Genomic DNA, 21,105 nt, shown 5'->3' on the forward strand with positions numbered 1-21,105 from the left:
CAACTCTTGGTGAGTGATCTTAGTGTTTGGAGCTAAGAAGCTAAGTTTCATTTTTGTGAGACTTGAGAGCAAGTTTGAGTGAAAAAAAGAATTGACATGGTAGGAAGATCTCAGGGTTTATATGAAGCTTAGAGCAGGAAAGACATAAAATAAAAAATACCTAAACAAGTGACAAAACCTTCAACAATTACCTTTGAGGGAACTTGCAAGCCAAATTGATTGCAAACACACAAATTGAGCCAATTCTTGAGTATCTCTCTATTAGTGCCTTTGTTGATCTTGACTTATGGTAAGGTTAGTGGATTGAAATCTAGGGGTAACATGGACAGGGGATGCAGGGATATAGGGATCCAAGATAGATGAAAGGTTTGAAGGATTTGATTTCGGTATATAGGGACCCAAAATAGATTTGGAGGATCCATAAGGTGTGTGTTTGGATTTAACTAGAGAAATGTAGGATTTATGAAGGATACCAACATCTTGAGAGTGACAAATGTAGCCATTATAATCAATATTTTCTTTTATATCAGGGGGTTCTAGCATACCCTGTTCATGGATGTCTAACCCTTTTCTTCGATAATGCATGCTTTGGAAGATCTTTTTAACAAAGGGTTTCTTCTTACTTTTGATGCTAGAGGCAAGTTCATTTTGAGGTGGAGGTGGCTTGCAAGGGATGATAGGATCATGAGAGGACTTTATGGGTATGATGGACTCTTGAGGAAAACATGGAGAATTATGACAAGGGAATACCGAGATACTTTGATCTTGACATGGAAGATGACCATTGGATAGAGTATGAAGGGTGTTTGACTCTTCATTTTGAATAGGATCATTTGAAAAGGTGGAAGAGGCATCATTATCTTGCCTAGGAAGTGGATTAGGAATGGGATTTGGAAGGATGTTTTTCTCTTGACATGGAAGGGGATCATCTTGGAAGAAATGGAAAGGTATAAGGGGATCATCATAGGATTCTAGGGAGGTAGAATATTTTTCAACCATTGGATGGGATTTGAGAGTTTTGGTGTCTTGATCTTGATTTATGATAGGACTTGTTTCTTCATTTTTCAAATTATCCTCTTGACATAGAGCCACTTCTAAGGAAGGGGTAGTATTTTAGATATGCATGGAGGATTCTTGGAAGGTGTTCATGTTTTTGCATGATGGGGAAGCATTTTGGATGGGGCCTTCTACAGTGGGTATGATTGGAATTGGAGTGCATGATGGAATAGGATCTAAGATATCCGAATCGTATAAAGGATTTATATAAAAAAATGGATTAGCTTGGATTTGTACTGTTGATAGCCCTTGAGGGTCAACATGGGAAGTTTCACCATTAGGTTCATTGTTTGAAGGAGATGGTATTGATTGTTGCTAAGAATTTTTAGGAGATTAAGGCATCATGGAAGAGATGGAGGCCACATATGGAGCCTTACTAGATATGGGTGTATTATTTTGATCATGTTTGGTAATGACATCTAGTTTTTCCTTAGGTGAATCATTAGGATCTTCAATTTCAATAACACCATTATCAAGGAGATCTTGAATTTTATGTTTTAATTCCATGCACATTGAAGTATTATGTTTGTTATGTCTATGATATGCACAATAATTACTCAAAAATTCACATCCTCATGTGGTCTTGTTAGGCAATATGATAAGATTGTGCTCAAGAAGCTCTTTCAAAGCTGACTCAATAGATTGTCCCAAAGGTGTAAATTATCTATTTGAGGGATATTTTGAAGAAATGTCTTGTTGTCTTGGTGAAGAATTCATGGGATCTTGTCCGAGATTCGGCTTTTGATTTTCAATCACTTGTTGTTCCACCTTATATAGTCAATTTAGCCTTTCTTGAAGTTTGTTGTTCTTGATATCGTAAAATTTTATCTCAAAAGGGGTCATTGAATCTTTTTTTTGGGCTTGAAAGTCATATATTTCTCTCTTGAGATATTGAATTTGTTGGGCCAAGGTAGCAATGGATATTTACGATAGTTTCGATCTTTGACCTAGGACAATGTATGAGACTCTAGGTATGATGCAAACCCTAAAGTGGAAAGGGGGAACTATATGATATGAGTGAGATTAGGATGTGATAAGGAGCAATGCAAAAATGCAATCTATGTGACATGATTGAGCTGAGAATGTGCTAAAGGGTTGATGCAAAATGCAATCTATATGATAGAAAAGTGTTGTGCAGCTAAACCCTAAATGGGATATGAGGATGAATGATGTTTGATGCAAGGACTAAGGATACTCTCGGTCTGATAAATATTTGCAATGTGAGGTTTGACTTGTGCTATGATGGATAGACACAAGGATAAGTGATCAAAGAGAGGGCATACTATGATAGGAGATGATGAACTCCAAGAAGAATACCAACTCAAAGATATTGATAGGCTCCCTAACTCAAGGAAGATGCACCTCAAGTCACAAGGGTGATTAATGATTGAAAATTGATGTCAGACCTAAGATGAGAAATCCTAAGTGCAAGCAATGTTTTTTTTTTTTGTTTTTTTTTTTGGATTTTGGTATGCAAGTAATAATGAAATGCTAGGACCAATGATGAAATGACCTAAGACACTTATGCAAGGTTTAAGTTTATGTCCTAAAGGAATGATGGAAGGCTATGCAAAGACTATGGGTATGATCTAAGGGGATTATGCAAGGTCCTTAAGGTGTGACGATGTGATTATGTAAGAACCTAAAAGATTAGAACTAGAAAATGATGTCTCAAGGGATTCAAAATGATTGTTTTGAGAACACAAGTTCAATGTTTTGATGACAATATTGTTTTGCAATTTTTTTGTTTTACAATCTGGATGGATACTTGAAAGTTTAGACCAAAGTTTTTGTAAAGTGTTTCAATTTCAAGTGTGGTGATGATTGTGAAATGTTCTTGTTTGTTTGTGCACACACTCAAAAAACATGACAGACAAAATGTTTGTTTGATTTTGCAATAAATATACATTCAAGCACAATCCTAAGGCTGGCCAAGACAATAGTTGTTGAATCTCACTTGGGGGGTTACCCCGAGATACACAATTCAAAGAGGATACTTAGGTGCTTGACCCCACTGGCTCAACCCTCAACATTCACTTCTTCGGGGAAGCCAAGCACCAATCCCCACAAAAAATCCCCGTAACGAACTTTGTATCTCTACTAAGAACCATAAGAATGTGAGCCACTTTAGAGGTCTGACCTCCTACATCAACAACTAGAAGGTTTTTGGCTTCTAACATAAAAGGTGTCTAGTAAGGGCATCCATTCGAGTGGCCATACATGCGGCAGCGTACAATATGTTAAGGAAGGCTCCCAACCTATAGAGGTTGCTCTCTATAGGGTTTATGGAGAGACATGTCGTCGATATGAACTAATCAGCACTCGTTGCTTGCAACTTTCATCACAAACACATTTATTTATAGTGGTTTGGAAGAGCTTGGCTTTAGCCCGTTACCACTTAGGTTGTTCCCTCTCACCGAGCCTTAGGGGATTCTTAGGAGACAGGCCCTATAAATGTATCAATAAATCTCAAACTCTAATAGAAAAAAAATCTTAAGATCTAGATTTCTGATTGTTAGAATGGACAAGAGCATACTCTCCTACTCTAGATTTTTCCCCAAAAAACGTAAAACAAAGTTCTTTACCTTATATAAATTGAAGTGTTCCTAAAAAGATTAAGAAGATAGAATGTTTGTTTGTATCTCCCGAGGCAACCTGCAAAACAAAGATATTAGTAGCTTGAGTTTATAATCTTTGGCAAGCGTATGTTTAATGGTTGAATTATTTGCCAAATGAACTAGCAAACACTAAAAGCCAAAAATTAGTTGCCAAAATAACATAAAAAATCATCAAAATAAAATTCTAGCATGCAAACTGTAAATTAAGCTAATCTAATAGGAATTTCCATTCTTTATGACTATCTTAGTTGTGATAGTTTTGATAGTACTTGACTCTATCATTCATAATGTTTATGGTGAAAATGGATAACAATAATAACGATATTGAAAGGCTAAATGAATTCAACCACAAAACCCTAGCCTAACAACAACAAAGATCCACCATAACATATGAAGATTACCTAAGACAATGCAAATCAAATGAAATCACAAAGATTATACCATCACATGTCCAATAGGGTTTGGATCTCCATTCTTCCTATTTCCATCGATCTTGTTTGATGCATTTGCTCTCAGATTTTATGTGCACAAGAGCTCAACAAAGAACGGAATGTGGTTGCAAGTAGGATCGCATATGCCAAGTAGTCAATTGATCAAGTAGTTAGGTCATTATGATGATTGATTAGGGTTTGATAATGAAGGAAGCATCTCCTTATATAGAAGACACTATAAGAAATGGAGGGATAAGATTGAGAGGTGTAAAAGGAGGGCGGCTATGATTAGAGGGTAGGTAAAAGAAATAATAAAATAATGAAAGGGGTAGGTAGTGTATGAATTAAGAGATGAATGACATGTGTCATGGGTAGAAAAAGGTTAATGAATTAATTAAATAAATAAAGATTTATATAATTAATAGAAGAAGTGGGATCAATTAAATAAATAATATATTTATTTAATTTAGGAAAAGGATAATTTAAATAAATAAATGTATTTATTTAAATGAGAAATAAGGCTAGAAGAGGATAAATGAATTAATTAAATAAATAAAGATTTATTTAATTAATAGAAGAATTAAGCTTAGATAATTAAATAAATAAAATATTTATTTAATTAGACATGACAATTTTGGGTGTCTACATTTTGCCCCTCTTTGAGACAATGCGGCTTGTCGCATTGTTTCAAAGAAGATAATATGAACTGATACAAAGTTGCCCCAAGATGGGAATGATATGCCCCCTTGAGAGATTGTATGAAAATGTCTGAAAAGATCGCAGACAATCTCTCAATAAGAAAGAAAGGCTAGAATGGGCTGACCAGATAAAGTGACAAAGTCACGCGATAACGAAGACTGACATAGGAGACTAGGGCTAGGGTGGTCTATAAGATAGACCACGAGGGGAAAACATCCTCATTGCCATCCACACATCCAAGAGATCAAAGTGTAGAGCGAGATAGAGCAGCAGTAGGCAGCAGCGATGGCAATGGCTCATAGATTCGATCGCGTTCGCTGATTTCAGAGGCTAGCAAATGCAGGAGAGCTGGTGAGTACCGCAAAACCTCCTTGTACTTTGATGCATTTATTGTTGTCATTAATGCATACTAGGTAATGTAATAAATGCGCGTTTATGTCAGGAAAGAGCGTTTGTGTCCAAAAATGTGAATTTTTGTCTTCTAGGTCAAATCGACAGTTCTGTGATGAACATACGCTGTCGATTGGATAAGTTGCTGAGAGGATACACTCAAGAAGGTCCTCTAGGGAAAACTAGGATAGCAAATAGGGCTAGGATTGACAATTCTGTAATAGAACATACAGTGCCAATTAGGAAACTACTCAAGAGGATTCACTCAAGCATAGGCCCTAGGATAAGACGGATCAAGGCACTTTGTGATGAACAATGAGTACCAAGATATAGTACTTTGTGATGAACAGGGAGTACTAAAATATGAGCAGCACTTTGTGATGAACAGTGAGTGCAAATGTGAGCAAAACTTTGTGATGAACAGGGAATGCCAAACACGTAGTACTTTGTGATGAATAGGGAGTACCACTAGGATTGAGATGATTGATTTGTGTGACTGCAGGAGTATCTACCTATGCTGGAGTCACGGGAGAGATTCCCATCGACTCAGAGGTTGCGACCTGAGTTGACAGCCGAGGACCGAGCTGCGATTGAGGCTATGGGATTGAGACATATTCTGTATGTGCCTGAGTTTCGGGCGAACATGGGATTGCTGATTGCACTGGCGGAGAGGTGGCACTCAGAGACATGTACGTTTCATTTGCCGATAGGGGAGATGAAAGTCACCCTGGAGGATGTATACAGGATTCTGCGGATACCAATTGATGGGGAGTTGATTCCGTACGATCGTGACGGAGACAGGGATGCCCTTAGACAAGTGTTCTAGGATCCAGGACTAGAGATGAGGGTGGGACATGTGGCTTGGGACACCATGACAGCTACAGGATTAGCGCTACCAACAGTGCTAGGTGGAGTGATCAATGGGTTCTTATGTATCAGTTTTGTACCATTTTTGTATGATGATGTAGACACCTACGGGTGATTGTAGCCATATGATTTGGACATCATTGTATCATGACACTTATGATTATATATATGAGATGATTCATCTTTGCGGCACCTATATGCATGCATACCTATGTGATGAGATGTGCTTATGTGATGCTTACGATATGGATACAAATATGTATATGATGCAATGCAATATATATTTTTTTTGTTCTTTTATGTTTTATATGTGTATGCATGATGCAAATGTGAATGTATGTAATGCAGATGAATATGATAATGCAAATGTAAGTTGTGCTAACAGGTGTTGTGTGCAGGATGTGATGCAGTTGTGATATCTATGTGTATGTATGAAATGCTAACATGTGGTAATGCAGGTGAAACTACATGAAATGCAAATGTTTTTGGCGTGTTATTATACTCAGTCATGTGATAGCAGGCTACACGGACTCGAGAAGACGATGGAAGTCAATCAAGAAAGGGGGATGGAAGATAGAAGATATGAAAGTGAAAGAGCTTCTTGTGCGTTATCATCATTGAGCTTTATTATGGCAAGTAGGTTATGACAATCGAGGCATATGTTCGACCCAGAAAGTCATTGTACCTGTTTGCATGGAGATAAGACAGTCACAAACAAGGAATGCCCCAGTTCATACTAGACTCACAGTGTCCTCATATCCTTGGACAAGCCATAGCATTACTAAGAGACAATCCACAGACAACAAATACAAATAGGTGATGATACCCCATCCTCGCCTTTCTAGTCAAAGACATCTTGGAGATAGAATCTCTAGTGAGAGACATCCCAGAAAAGCTAAAAGACATGTCACCAAAAAAGATGAAATCAAAAGAAAACCAAGACTCAACACCAACATCCACTGTAGCCCTCAAGTTTAGTGTCTCTTGTCACTTGTAGAAGTCTTATTTGATTGTGGTCACAATGTTTACTTTCACAAAAGGATAGATAGCACTGAACCATATGTTGTCTGAGTTTATTGAAAGATTTAATTTTGTTGAAGCCCATTGTTGCTGTTGTGTCTCATCTAAAACTGACTAAATCCATGAAACTGATACTTTATTGTGGAGAAGATGAAACTTTATTGCAGATCTGTGATGCAAATGTTGCTTTATTGCGGATTGTGCGCGGATAGACTGAAGAAAACTGGAAGAAACTGTACTCCTCGAAACATGTGATGTTCTCAGTTCCACACCCATCACTAGACGTAGGATTTGCCTTAGCCACATATAGGAGCTGATTTATTATGGATGGAAAGGGAGGTTTATTATGAATGGCTAACCAATCTTGGGTAGATCAATAACAAGCCATGATGGGAATGGGTAAGTTTATTATGGATGAATTGGTCGTGAGTGTGTGCAAAGTGAAGTGATGAAAGAGAATCCTGAAGGAGGGAGGAGCAATGTCTCTACACATGGCGCTGGCGACCCAGTTTTCACCATGGTACTTGCCCAGGGCGCCACCGAAGTGGTTTTCACTGTTGGACGAAGATGTTTTTCTGTTTATCATTTTTTTTTTTTTTTGTTGCAAGGCGCCTGTTTGCCAGGTTTTCACCAAGTAACGATTTTTTTTGTTTTATAATTTTTTTTTGTATTTTTTGAATTAGGATACTCTGAAGAGCTATGTGTAAAACTTGCGAAGGTGCATGCTGTTGATAGGATCCTCCAAAGGTTCACCCTCTATAGTTGAGAGCTGATATGCACTAGATCCATATGTTGTTGTAATGATGTAAGGACCAAACCAGTTTGGTTTGAACTTGCCCTTCTTCTCTCTGTCTTGCTAATTTTTAGGATTTTCTCTGAGAACCAAATCACCTACCTCAAATGTGCGAGGCTTGACCTTATGAATGTAGTTGCGATGTTCCTTGATTGAATTATGTGTAGCTCAAGTGATTGTCTTCCTTGATAAAGGAACTGAGATAGAATTACTAGTGTGTGGATGACACAGGCCCGTATGCGTGTCACCTAAAGAAGTTTGGGCATCCTTGATAACAAAGTCCCTTGAGGAAGCTCCATTAAAGGTCCATGATGTATTGCCAAAATGGAGAGGATGTGCAGAACAAATGGATGAGTGATGAAGGCTTATGATTGTGAAAAGAAGTGAAAGGAGGATAGCATGATGGAGACTTAGGATCAACAAGTATTCTTTTTTATTTAAAATTTTAGAACTTTTGCCCCCAATTATTTTGATATTAGGGGAGATCAACTCTTGCTCTTTTTGCTGCATAGGATTTTTATCCTTGACTTTGATTTTTGCAGAGTCTAATAGCTTTTGATTTTGATTTGGATTGAAGGACTTTTCTTTAGTTTTGACTTTTAGATTTTTCCTTTCAAATCTTGATTTTTCATCCCTAATGAGTAAGGGTTTTTGTGATTCTTGTTGATCCAAGTCTGGAAGTGGAGTGGAAATGGAATGAGTGGATGAAATGGTAAAGCTATGTGAGTTCTCAAGAGGGTTGGCGATACACTCAATAGATTCTTCGTTGGAACCACTCTTACAACTATTGATATCAAGAGATGCTTGCACCACTAGAGGAGTTTTGCATTCAGACTTAGTAGCCACAACACTAGGTGGTTCACACCCAATTCATTGGCATTGCAAATTGTTTGTAGGTTGTTCCTATTGACTGAATACCTTAGGAGATAGTGGGATTTGATCAACATGAAAGATATACTCACCACATCCCATGTCTTTAAACTTGAAATTTTCTTTGATCTCTGCTTGTTTGGATGTAGAAGCTTTCAAGGATTCTGGATCCACATATGTCGATGAAGGAATTGCTTCTCGATTACTTGGTATTGTTATTTCTGATCTAGGTCGCAGATTGTTGCAATATATGAATGGATTTGGGTCAGCTTTGATAGTCACTTCAACTCCATTATGTGGAAACTTGATACATCGATGATATGTAGATGGTACTACGCTCATCTCATGAATCCATGGACGTCCTAGTAATATATTGTATGTGAGATCTAGGTCTAGGACTTGACAAACCACATCCTTTGTAACTGGCCCAACTTTGAGAGGTAAGGTGACTGTGCCTTTGGATGAACGCTCTTCATCATCATATGCTTTGATAGTAATTTTGTTTGTAGAATTCACAGCTTTGTTGGAATATCCCAATTGTTTAATAGTGCTCAATGTACAAATGTTTAGACCTGCTCCTCCATCTATCAGGACTCGTTTGATTCTTTGTTTGTGTATGAAGGCTTCAATGTGTAAAGATGAATTATGTGGCTGACTTATGGAGGCATCATCAGCTTCTGTGAATGTAAGGGAGTGTGGAATGGAAAGGTATCCCACCATGACTTGAAACTGGTCCACGTTCAGATCAGTAGGGACAAAAGTGTCTCTCAAGATTTTGTCAAGAATGGCTTTATGTGCGGGGGATATGCGTAAGAGCTCAAGGATGGAGATGAGCGTGGGTGTCTTCCCTAACTGTTCTACAAGGTCATACTCAGGTTTGGTTGATGAGGAAGCAGTGTTTTTAGCTGGAGCACCTTGCAAAGTGAATTTACCTCGGTGGGTTGTAACATGACATTCAGAGGTAGGTTCAGAAGAAGATCCAACACCTTTCAGAACGATCTTGGGTCTTTGGGTAGAATTCTCAGGGGTTTGCCCTTGATGATAATGGTAGAGACATAATTGTCCATCGAGATGTGATTGATGGTTGAATCATAGTTATAAGATTCTTTGGTATAGTTGGTTTGGTCATCTGTGGCTTTAGCTTTTCCCTTGTCATGCTGGGAATGGTTCCTTAAACATCTCATGTTCTTGATTGGAGGAATGTCCTTCAATCTCAATGTCACCTCTATCAATAAGATCTTGTATGATGTTCTTCAGTCGATGGCAATTCCCTGTCTTATGACCCTTGCTCTTATGAAATTCACAATATTCATCATTATTCCACCAATTTGGTTTAACCTTTGGTTCATATGGAGGAAAATTTGGAATAGTGATTACCTTGTTTGCCACTAGCTTTTTGAAAACTGACTCAAGTGGTTCTCCCAATGGAGTGTACTTCCTTCGTGATCTGGAAGTTGTTTGAGTATTCACTTGATTTGATCCGGAAAAGATGAATTTGGGTCGCACTGTGTTGGCATCAACAACACCATCATTGACTGTGTTCTTGTTTTTATTCCAAAATCTTGGCTTGTCTTTTCCTTTAAAGTCATCTTTGTTTTCCTTGAATATCTTAATGACTCCTTGTTCAATTAGGACCTTTTCTGTCGCTAAGCCTTTTTCAATGACATCCTTGAAGGTGGACAAACAAGCTTTCCTTAGATCATAGCCAATGTCTTTGTTAACATTTTGGGTTAACATCTCTACCATTTGTTTTTGTGGAATTTCACAAGAGCATCTGCTAGCTAGATTCCTCCATCTTTGTAAAAATGATGGAAAAGACTCTCCATATTTTTGCTTGGTGTTGCACAAAGTAGTGACTGATATGTTTGTCTCTATGTTGTAGGATAAATGTTGGATAAATGCCTCTGCTAAGTCACCCCAAGACTTAATTCCAGGTGGAAGTTGGGAGAACCATTCCATAGCTTGATCACCTAGGCTTTGTAGGAATAATCTCATCAAATATGTCTCTTCTGCTGCTACCTCAATGCAAGCTGTGAAAAACTGTCTTATGTGTGCCTTAGGATCCCCTTTTCCTCTATACTTATCAAACTTAGGCGTCACAAAGTGTGTAGTAAATGGAGGCATTGGAATTCTTTTGTCAAATGGATAGGGACATATGTCTCTCATTGTGTATGTTGGCTTTGGTGTATTTATGTCCTCCATTTTCTTTTGTAAGTCCCTAATTTGTTTCTCCAAATTGCTCTTAGGTGGAGATCGACTTCTTGGACCATACCCCATGCTTGAGGTACCAATCGGAGGAGGAGCATGTTGCATATATGGATGATATTGATCATACACATGTTCATATGGAGGAGGTCTATAGTGATGTTGCGTATATGGACCACTTGGTATAGATTCATGTTGAGGAATGAAATATCTATTTTGTCCATGTATACCATACTCTACAGGCATGTCATGTTCTAATGTGTTGCCCCCAAATTTGACACGGGGTTTCCTTGTGTCCAAATTTTGAGCATGCCTTTGAATATCCAATTGCTTTGGTGGTTGATCCTTAGCATTGATATGTGATTGAGCATATTTATCTGCATAAGACTTCCATAATGGTCTTTAAAGGTGAGTATCATATGCTTGACCATGTGTATGTGGGACCTCTAGTTTTTGAAACAAAGATGATGGTGATTCAGGCACATGATGTGGTCTTCTATGGCCTCCACTATTAGGCCTCCTTTGATCCATGTTGGAGTGAGGTTGCTGCAAAGGTCAATTTTCCATTAGTTGAGACATGTCAAAATCATGAGGTATCTTGGCTCGACTTTGTGCCATCATTTGTAAGAAGTATTGTCTATCCCTCCTCATTATTTCCTCAACCAATTGATTGAAACGGGGATCCATAATGGATTCTTCCACATCTGCTGAATGTATTGAAAAGTTGTCCATATCATCATTGTGTGTATCATTGTTGTTTGTAGTGTCTATGTTCTCAACATTTGGAATGTTTCTATAGGCATCCATGTCAGGTAATGTAGTATGATCAGAATTGAAAAAGATATCATTGTCATACTCATAAGAACTCATGTTTGCGGACTCTTGAGCCTCTTTAGTTTCTCTCCTATATTTTTGAAGACGAGTTTCAACCATGAACTAGGTATTGACCGAGATGTGCGAGACTAGATGAAAATGGAAAAAGTATGGAAGACCAAGAGTTGGATGGAATGTAAATGAATCTGAGGTGTACTTGCAATGTCCAAAGTGTAAGACCAAGTATGTATGTAGTAGAGTAGGTGTGACTTCCAAAGAGAGGATAGTTTCTCTTGATGAGGTAAGTTGACCTTGACTCTAAGTAAGACCAAATGAGACCCAAAGGTGATAGACCTTGATGAGGGACCACTTAGCAAAATGTTGTTGTATGTAGTGTGTTGACAAAGTATAGTGAGGACAAGCAAGTGACCTTTTGACTCAAGTTTAGACAAATGTGAATGTAATGCAAGGTGTAAAGCAATGATGGACTTTGTGAGACCCAAAGAGAGGTTGAATGCTAGATGAAAACCTAAAGAGATAGCCTAGGAAGCTCAAGAATGCTGAAACTGATTGCTCTTGTTTGTTGGACTGTAAAAGTTTTTCCAATTTGTGAAGTTGTTGGTTGTGACCAAATCTGAATGTTTGATTGTTTTTCGTGACAAGAGGACACAATGTTGATGAAGACTCAATGTTTGCAAGTGTTTAGACTCAAAATGACTCCAAGAAAAGTGTATTGTTTGATGTAAAAATGTTTTGCATACACTTGAAGACACAAAAGACACATTGTTTTGTTGTTTGGTCTTTAATGTTTTGAATGTTTAAAATAAGTCAAGCGCAATTCTTATGGCTGGCCAAGACAATAGTTGTTGATCCCACATGAGGTTTTACCCTCGAGGCTACGCTATTCAGAGCGGATACTTAGATGCTTGACTTTACTGGCTCCACCCTCGGCACTCACTTCTCGGGTCAGCCAAGCATCAGGCCCCACGAAAACTCCCCGTGGTGAACTTTGTATCTCTACTAAGAATCGTATGTGTGTGGGCCACTACCAGAGGTCCGACCTCCTGCCCCAACAACTAGAAGGATTTGGGCTTCTAAAACAAAAAGGTGCTAGTAAGGGCATCCGCTTGTGTGGCCATACATGCGGCACTTTCAGCTCTATAAATACAGAAGGCTCCCAGCCGGTACGGGTTACGCCCTACAACTGATCAAATAAATTTGATCAAACAGGTTTATGGGGAGACATAGTGTCGGTATGAACTAATCAGCACACGTTATTCATAGTTTTCACCATGAATACAGTTATTTATAGTGGTTTGGAAGAAGATGGCTTTTCTTTTGCTACCACTTGGGTCGTTCTCTTCTCACTAGTAGTCCTAATGACCACACGGGAAGACAAGCCCTCTAAAGATTAAACAAAAAGAGCCTATTGCTCAAGACACAAAAGACAATGATTCAATTTAAGTGCATCAATTGAAGTGTTTGCTAGTCTATGAAAACAAGGCACACAATAAAAATCCAAAAACCCTTGCCAAGGACCTGCAACAAAGATTTATTAGTAGTTTGGATTGTTTCAAATGATCACCCCTTCCTGCAAGCACACAAGTTAGGTAAATTTTAGATCCAAAAGACTTTGTGAAATAGGGGCCTTCAACAATGCATTTTGTTGACCAATTCAAAGATCTGATTCATCATAAAAAAAATACCACCTGTAAAATTTCAAGAGATTTCCAGAAATGTAAGAAAATTCAAAAAATTTGCTAATTTGCTCCAAAAATTATTTTTTTATGAAAAATCATAAACAATTCATATAAAATGCAAAATCAATCCAAAAAATCTGAAATTTTTACTGGAGAGTCCTGATGGTCTTCCAAACCTACATAAAAAAATTTCTACAACAAATCCAAGCAGTTTGTGAGTTATGAGTAAAATAATGCAAAACCCTAATTTTCAAAGATCTAATTTTTGAGGAATAATTTTGCATCAAATTTGAAATCAAAAATAATAGATCCTGTGTATAATTCTGAGATATTTCCAAAAATGTAATAAAATCCAAAAAATTCGCTAATTTGCTCTCAAAATTAATTTTTTATGAAAACTCATAAAAAATTCATATAAATTGACAAAATGATCCAAAAAATCTGAAATTCTTACTGAATCCTTCTAATACTTTTCCTGACCTGCACAAAAAATTTGATGTCAAAATTTGAATCCATTTGTGAGATCTGATCAAAATAAGGAAAAACCCTAATTTTTAAAGATCCAATTTTTAGGGAAATATTTGCCATCAAAATTAAAATCACGAAGAACAGATCCTGTGTATAATTCTGAGAGATTCCAAAAATGTAAGAAAATCCAAAAAATTCTCTCATTTGCTCTCAAAATTAATTTTTTATGAAAAATCATAAAAAATTTATAGAAAATGAAAATTTTCTCCAAAAACTCTGAATTTTGTATTGGGAGCTCCTGATACTTTCTTCAACTTGCAAAAAACATTTGGTGCAAAATTTCCAAGCCGTTTGTGAGATGTGATCAAATCTCTCCAAGATCTTGATTTTGTGTCCAAAACCCTAGCTGCACAAGGTTATTCTCCAAATTGTTTTACAAAACAACAATATAGGGTTAGAAAAATCTACAAAAAACATAGATCTAACAAAAATCCATGTCCCACGGGGCGTGCTAAAATTTTTATGGTGAAAATGGATAACAATAATAACGATATTGAAAGGCTAAATGAATTCAACCACAAAACCCTAGCCTAACAACAACAAAGATCCACCATAACATATGAAGATTACCTAAGACAATGCAAATCAAACGAAATCACAAAGATTATACCATCACATGTCCAATAGGGTTTGGATCTCCATTCTTCCTATCTCCATTGATCTTGTTTGATGCATTTGCTCTCAGATTTTATGTGCACAAGAGCTCAACAAAGAACGGAATGTGGTTGCAAATAGGATCGCATATGCCAAGTAGTCAATTGATCAAGTAGTTAGGTCATTATGATGATTGATTAGGGTTTGATAATAAAGGAAGCATCTCCTTATATAGAAGACACTATAAGAAATGGAGGGATAAGATTGAGAGGTGTAAAAGGAGGTCGGCTATGATTAGAGGGTAGGTAAAAGAAATAATAAAATAATGAAAGGGGTAGGTAGTGTATGAATTAAGAGATGAATGACATATGTCATGGGTAGAAAAAGGTTAATGAATTAATTAAATAAATAAAGATTTATAGAATTAATAGAAGAAGTGGGATCAATTAAATAAATAAGATATTTATTTAATTTAGGAAAAGGATAATTTAAATAAATAAATGTATTTATTTAAATGAAAAATAAGGCTAGAAGAGGATAAATGAATTAATTAAATAAATAAAGATTTATTTAATTAATAGAAGAATTAAGCTTAGATAATTAAATAAATAAAATATTTATTTAATTAGGCACGACAATTTTGGGTGTCTACACATAACTTTCAAACCAAATAAAATAAGGCAAACCTTCAGTGAAAATGTAGAAAACTTGGTTTGAAACAACATATCCAAAATTTGTTTAGATCCAACTGTTCAATAAAAATTTATGCCCTCCAAAAAGAGACCATTTTTTACAGTCACAGAAGAACAAGTAAAATGATAGTATTGCACTCTGTCATTCATAACTTTCAACCCAGAAAAAATTAGGCAAATTGCTCCAATGAAAAATATAGAAAAATTGGTTTGAAACAACATATCCAAAATTTGTTTAGATCCAACAGTTCAATTAAAAGTTATGCCATCCGAACTTTGACCATTTTTTACTGTCACAGAAGAACAAGCAAAATGATAGTACTGAACTCTGTCATTCATAACTTTCAAACTAGACAAAATTAGGCAAATCTCTCTAGTGAAAATACGAAAAACTTGATTTGTAACAACATATCCAAAATTTGTTTAGATCCAACTGTTCAATAAAAAGTTATGCCCTCCGAAAAGAGACCATATTTGATTGTCACAGAAGAACAAGCAAAAAGAAAGATCTTTATTTGCAAATTTAACACATGTTTATTAGTTATAAAGACCAAACATCAAATTTGTTCAAGCAACATTAGAAATCTTGTAGTCGTGGGTTCGAGCCCCACGGTGGGTGCTAGAAATGTGTGTGTGAAACTTGGGGAACCTAGAAGGGCACAAACATTTCAATAGACCATTATTTTCATGGGTTAGTTAATCAAAAACAACAAAATGAAATCCATTGCAAGTCGGCTTATTGCCTCCTAGAAAGTGCAAGTGTGGATTTCTCTAAGATTGCTAAGCTATCCAGTGACTAGACTACACTCAACGAAGGATTTTTAAATGCATGCAACTAGGCAAATGCAAGATTAATAATTAAATGCAATATTGAATGCAAGATTAATTGATTAAGCGAAATGAGATTATCAAGCTAAATGATCAAAGCCCTAAATGAAGCTAGGCTAGATTATATGCAAGAAATTGAATCTAGATAAGAGAAATGAATCTAAGCTAATGAACTAGAAGTCTAAATGATTCTAAGATTAAATGAAAGCTAAATGAAAACTAAGTTGATTGATGAATTAAATATGCAAAGCTTCTTCAAAAATTTCTAGATAAACTGCAACACAATAATAGCATAATAATGATGTAAAATTATCGAATGCTAATTGAATAATGAGAGCCTGAATTTATAGGAAAATCAAGAGGGAGACCAAAGGTCAGGATTGATCTTTAATGAATGGTCGAGATCGATTCTAAGGAAGCACAATCCAGGTGAAATGATTTGATTGGACAATTTAATTCCATTTTGGAGAGATAAGATTGAGTTCAAATTAGCAACTCAAAGTCTTTTCATTTTTCTTGAGTTCAGTCGATTTGTTTCCTTTTTTGAATTTTTGTGCTCATAATTTCCAATTTATTTTTCAAATTAATTCCTCTTTCTTGATTTGTTTCTTTTTTTGAAGATTTATGGCAATTTTTATTTATTTATTAAATATGCAAAATATATTTAATTAAATAAATGAGATATTTGATTTTAAAAAGATTTTCTATTTTGAATTTTGAATTTGATCAATTAATTAAATGAGAATTTAATTAATTGTAATTGCCATGTTTTTATTTTAAAAAGCAGTGAGAACAAGGGCAATGACCCTTTACATAGCAGAACTATCAATCATAGCACAGAAACAACACTATAACAACAATTAACAACACCAACCATCAAAAAAGGAACCAAGTCTTTTTAACAATAAAAAACAAACTATAGGGATGCCTTGTGCACCCCAGTGGCCTCCATGGTACTGCTCCATTCGGTAGACATGAATTTGTAGAGGTCCCTAGCCTTCTGTTTGTCCTCCTCAGTGTCAGCGTAGCGTTCCCTCAACTGAGAGAGGGTGAGTGCGGAGTTGTGTAACACCTGCAAATGTAATTTGTTCAGGCCCACCATTTGGGCTTCCCAAGTCTGCATCTTGTTCTTAAGTTGTTTGACCTCCTCCTTGATAGACTACAAATCGAGAACATGGCCGAGGTTTTCAATTCTCTGCATGATGTCCAACACATCCGTGCTCAATTTTCAATTGTAATTGCCATGTTGCATTTTTATATCTTAGGAATTAATTAATCAAGCTCTCATGATTGATTTAAATTGATTATTTGATTCAAGACCTTGATGAATTTTATTGAATTTAAGCACATTAGTCAAGATTAGGGGCCCATGGTTTTGGATGACCATTTTTAGGGTATTATAATTAGTACCAAAATAACATTTGGGAAAATCATGTAAATGATAATTAGCAATCCTACTACAGTGTGGCGCAAACCCGCTGGTGCAAGAAAGCGAACCTGATGGTTTAAGTGAACCCTCTGGTGCAAGATAGCGAACCCGCTGGTGCAAGATAGCAAACCCGTTGGTGCAAGATAGCGAACTCGTTGTTTCATAGATAGAAGTCAATTATCATTAATAAAAACCTAAAACTTAATGAAAATTTTACCTTACGTACAAAACTGATAATGGCAATCCCGTTGTCGTATGAAAATGATATTAGCGAACCCGCAGTTTTAGGGCGCAAACCCACGGTTTCAGGGTGCGAACCCGCTGTTTCAGGGTGCAAACCCGTTGGTTTAAGCGAACCCTCTATTTCAAGATGCAAACCTACTGGTTTAAGCGAACCCGCTATTTCAGGGTGCAAACCTGCTGTTCTGCAGAAAAATACCAATTATCATTTACAAAAACCCGAAACTTAAAATGGAGATTTTACCTTCCATAAGAAAATTATAATAGCGAACCCATTGTTTCAGGGTGCGAACCTGCTGTTTCAGGGTGCAAACCCGTTGTTTCATGAAATCACGGGATTGATAAAATAGACTTCTGCCTAGGCAGAAATCAACTTGTAGATCCGCTTTTTTTTTTTCCTGCAAGTGCTCAAAATCTGCAATAAAACACACTAAAACAACAAAAAATGTTAAAATGACCCGTGAAGTGGGTCCCACGAGGCGTGTTAGATAAGGGTGATGGAAAATGTGTGTGTGAATACAAAGGGTAAAAGATAAACTAATTAACCAAAATAAGACATTAAACTCATCACTTCAAGATCAAAATGGTAAAATCAAAGCAAAAACACAAAGAAAAGCTATGCAAACCCCAAATCCTTGCTTCAATTTGATTATTTCGTGATTGAATGTGTGCTCATGATGTTGATTTGGATGCTCGATTGTGCTCGATGATTTGATGAAGATGATAATGCAAATGAAAATAGATGTGATAATGATTCCGACAAAGTGACGGTATGATTGTATGAAGGTGGATGATTTGTAAAGAAAATGGAGGGTTTATATAGAAGATGAGAGGAAAGAGAGGGGTGTGAAGAGAAGACACTTGTCCTCAAAGGGGACAAGTGGCTCAACTAGAGGGGAAGGAGTGGCATGTGTCATTAGGGACACATGTCCATTTTGGGCAAAGCCACCCAAAATAGGATATTTTCCCCCAAATTAGGGAAGTTGGTTAGGATGTGCACATATGGAGGTTTGGAGGGATAGGATAGGGTTGGTTGGGAGGTTTGGAGGATGACTAGGTTGGGGGAGGTTAGGATAGATAGGTTTGGTTGGAACCCCAGGGTTAGGAGCCATGTGCTCAAATAGGATTTGAGTCTAATTAATTAATTAATTTAATTAATCCATGGGGGTTTTGGGAAAAGGAATATTTAATTAATTAAAGGTAATTAATCAAATGGGATGGCAAAAAGGGGATTAATTAACTAGGTTAATTAATTAGGAGGAATGAGATAGGGAATTAATTAATTAGATTAATTAATTTAAATTTTATTAAATTAATTAACCAAATTTAGGCATCTACACTTCCAAAAATAGAAAAAAGGGACCTTTGTTTGAAGGTCCTTTTTTCATTTTTGAAAATTACCTTTGTTTGAAGGTTTTTGATTATTATTTTTTTGGTATGGCATACCTTTGATAAAGGTCCTTGGCTAAGCACTTTTACTCTCTACCTCAAAAAATTTCCTTAGAAATATCACTTTCAAAGTCGATATATATATGAAGATAAATAAAATGTTCAAAGGTAGTGATTAGTATTTAGAAGTTTGATATCAAAGAACATACCCATTCAAAGGGTTGTCTCCTTCCTAAGAGTTGCATCTTTTCATAAAGATGCAGAGATATAAGATGTGGATATGATTTGTGAATATAAATGGAGTCTATTGAAATGGGATAAGAAGTGATAGTGGAGAATAAAGATAAACCATTCAAACATAATCAAATTTATTAATAAAGAGATGAAATTAGCATGTGAAATGAAGAGTTGTGTTTTAAAGGTGAAAGGAGATGTCTCTAAATGAAATTGCCTCTATTGGGAAGGTATAAAGAGAGCATTTTATGAGAGATAGAAAGTGTGGATTGAACAAAGAGTGATATCATCTATACACCAATAAATCCAGACATATGAAGAGCATACTTTTAAGAAGTATATTTGTAGGATTTATGAAGGATTTATGTGCAATATTATAGAAGATTTTATAACCAGACTTACAAGAGTTTATAAGTAGAATTATAAGAGTTTATAAGAACATTTATTGAAGATTATATGAGAAGATCTATGAGAATATGTGAGCATATTTATGGAAGATTATAACAACATATTTAAGGGTAGAATTTGAGGATATGCTACAACAGACTTATGAGCAAACATATGAAGGATTATTTTTGTGCATGAAGGGTAGAATTAAGAATAGGCTACAACAAATATATATATATATATATATATATATATATATATATATATATATATATATATATATATATATATATATATATATATATATATATATATATATATATATATATATATATATATATATATATATATATATATATATATATATATATATATATATATATATATATATATATATATAATGAGCATATCTATGAGATTCTTTTGACCTTATTTTGTGAAGACATTAACAAGGGTACGAGCAGATTCATGGAGAAAATTTGAAGAGGAAATTTGTACGTACATCAATCGTATTGTACTTTGAAGATTTGATCCTTCTATTCTATGAGATTAGTAGATTGGTGTCAATGATTTGAGAAGTGGTAGTTGGTGCTTCTAGTATATTGGTTCTCACAAATTGAATGAGTGGTTGATGCCTCTAGTAGGTTGGTTCCTACAAATTTAAAAGTAGGAGTTGGTGCTCACAAATTGAATGAGGGGTTGGTGCCTACAAATTCAGAAGTGGGAGCTGGTGCTTCGAGTGAGTTGGTTCTCACAAATTGAATGATGGATTGGTGCCTAAAAAAATTATAAAAATAAGATTAATAAAAGTAATATATTGTTGTGGTTTTTCTCTTGTAAGGGTTTCCATATAAATATCATGTGTTATTGTGTTCTTCTCATGTGCATGATTATTAATGTTGAGTGAATGATGTCATTGTGATTGATAATGTTTTAAATTGGTAAAAGTTGCATTATACTAATTCACACCCCCCCCCCTCTTAGTATAATCACGTGCTCATTAATTTGCATTGAAGTTGATTCCTTTGAATTAGCCTAACCACTAGATAGAAGATTTTGAAAGCACACATGGCAAGAAGGAAAGTAAATACCAAGAAGGATGTTGATGATAAAGCACCAAATGCAAGTAATGAGGTGATAAATAGAACACCCTTGACAACAAAAGATGAATTATTTGAAAGAGAAAACCATCTTATGAGTGGAAGAAAAGAAGATATGAACTTATAAGAGGAGTCAAAATAATATGTTGAGAATGTTGATATGAATAATGAAGATGATGATGAAGAAAGTTTTGAGGAAGAACTTTATCATCCTATAGACAA

The sequence above is a fragment of the Cryptomeria japonica genome, chromosome 9 (assembly GCF_030272615.1).
Source record: "Cryptomeria japonica chromosome 9, Sugi_1.0, whole genome shotgun sequence".
Taxonomy (NCBI): Eukaryota; Viridiplantae; Streptophyta; class Pinopsida; order Cupressales; family Cupressaceae; genus Cryptomeria; species Cryptomeria japonica.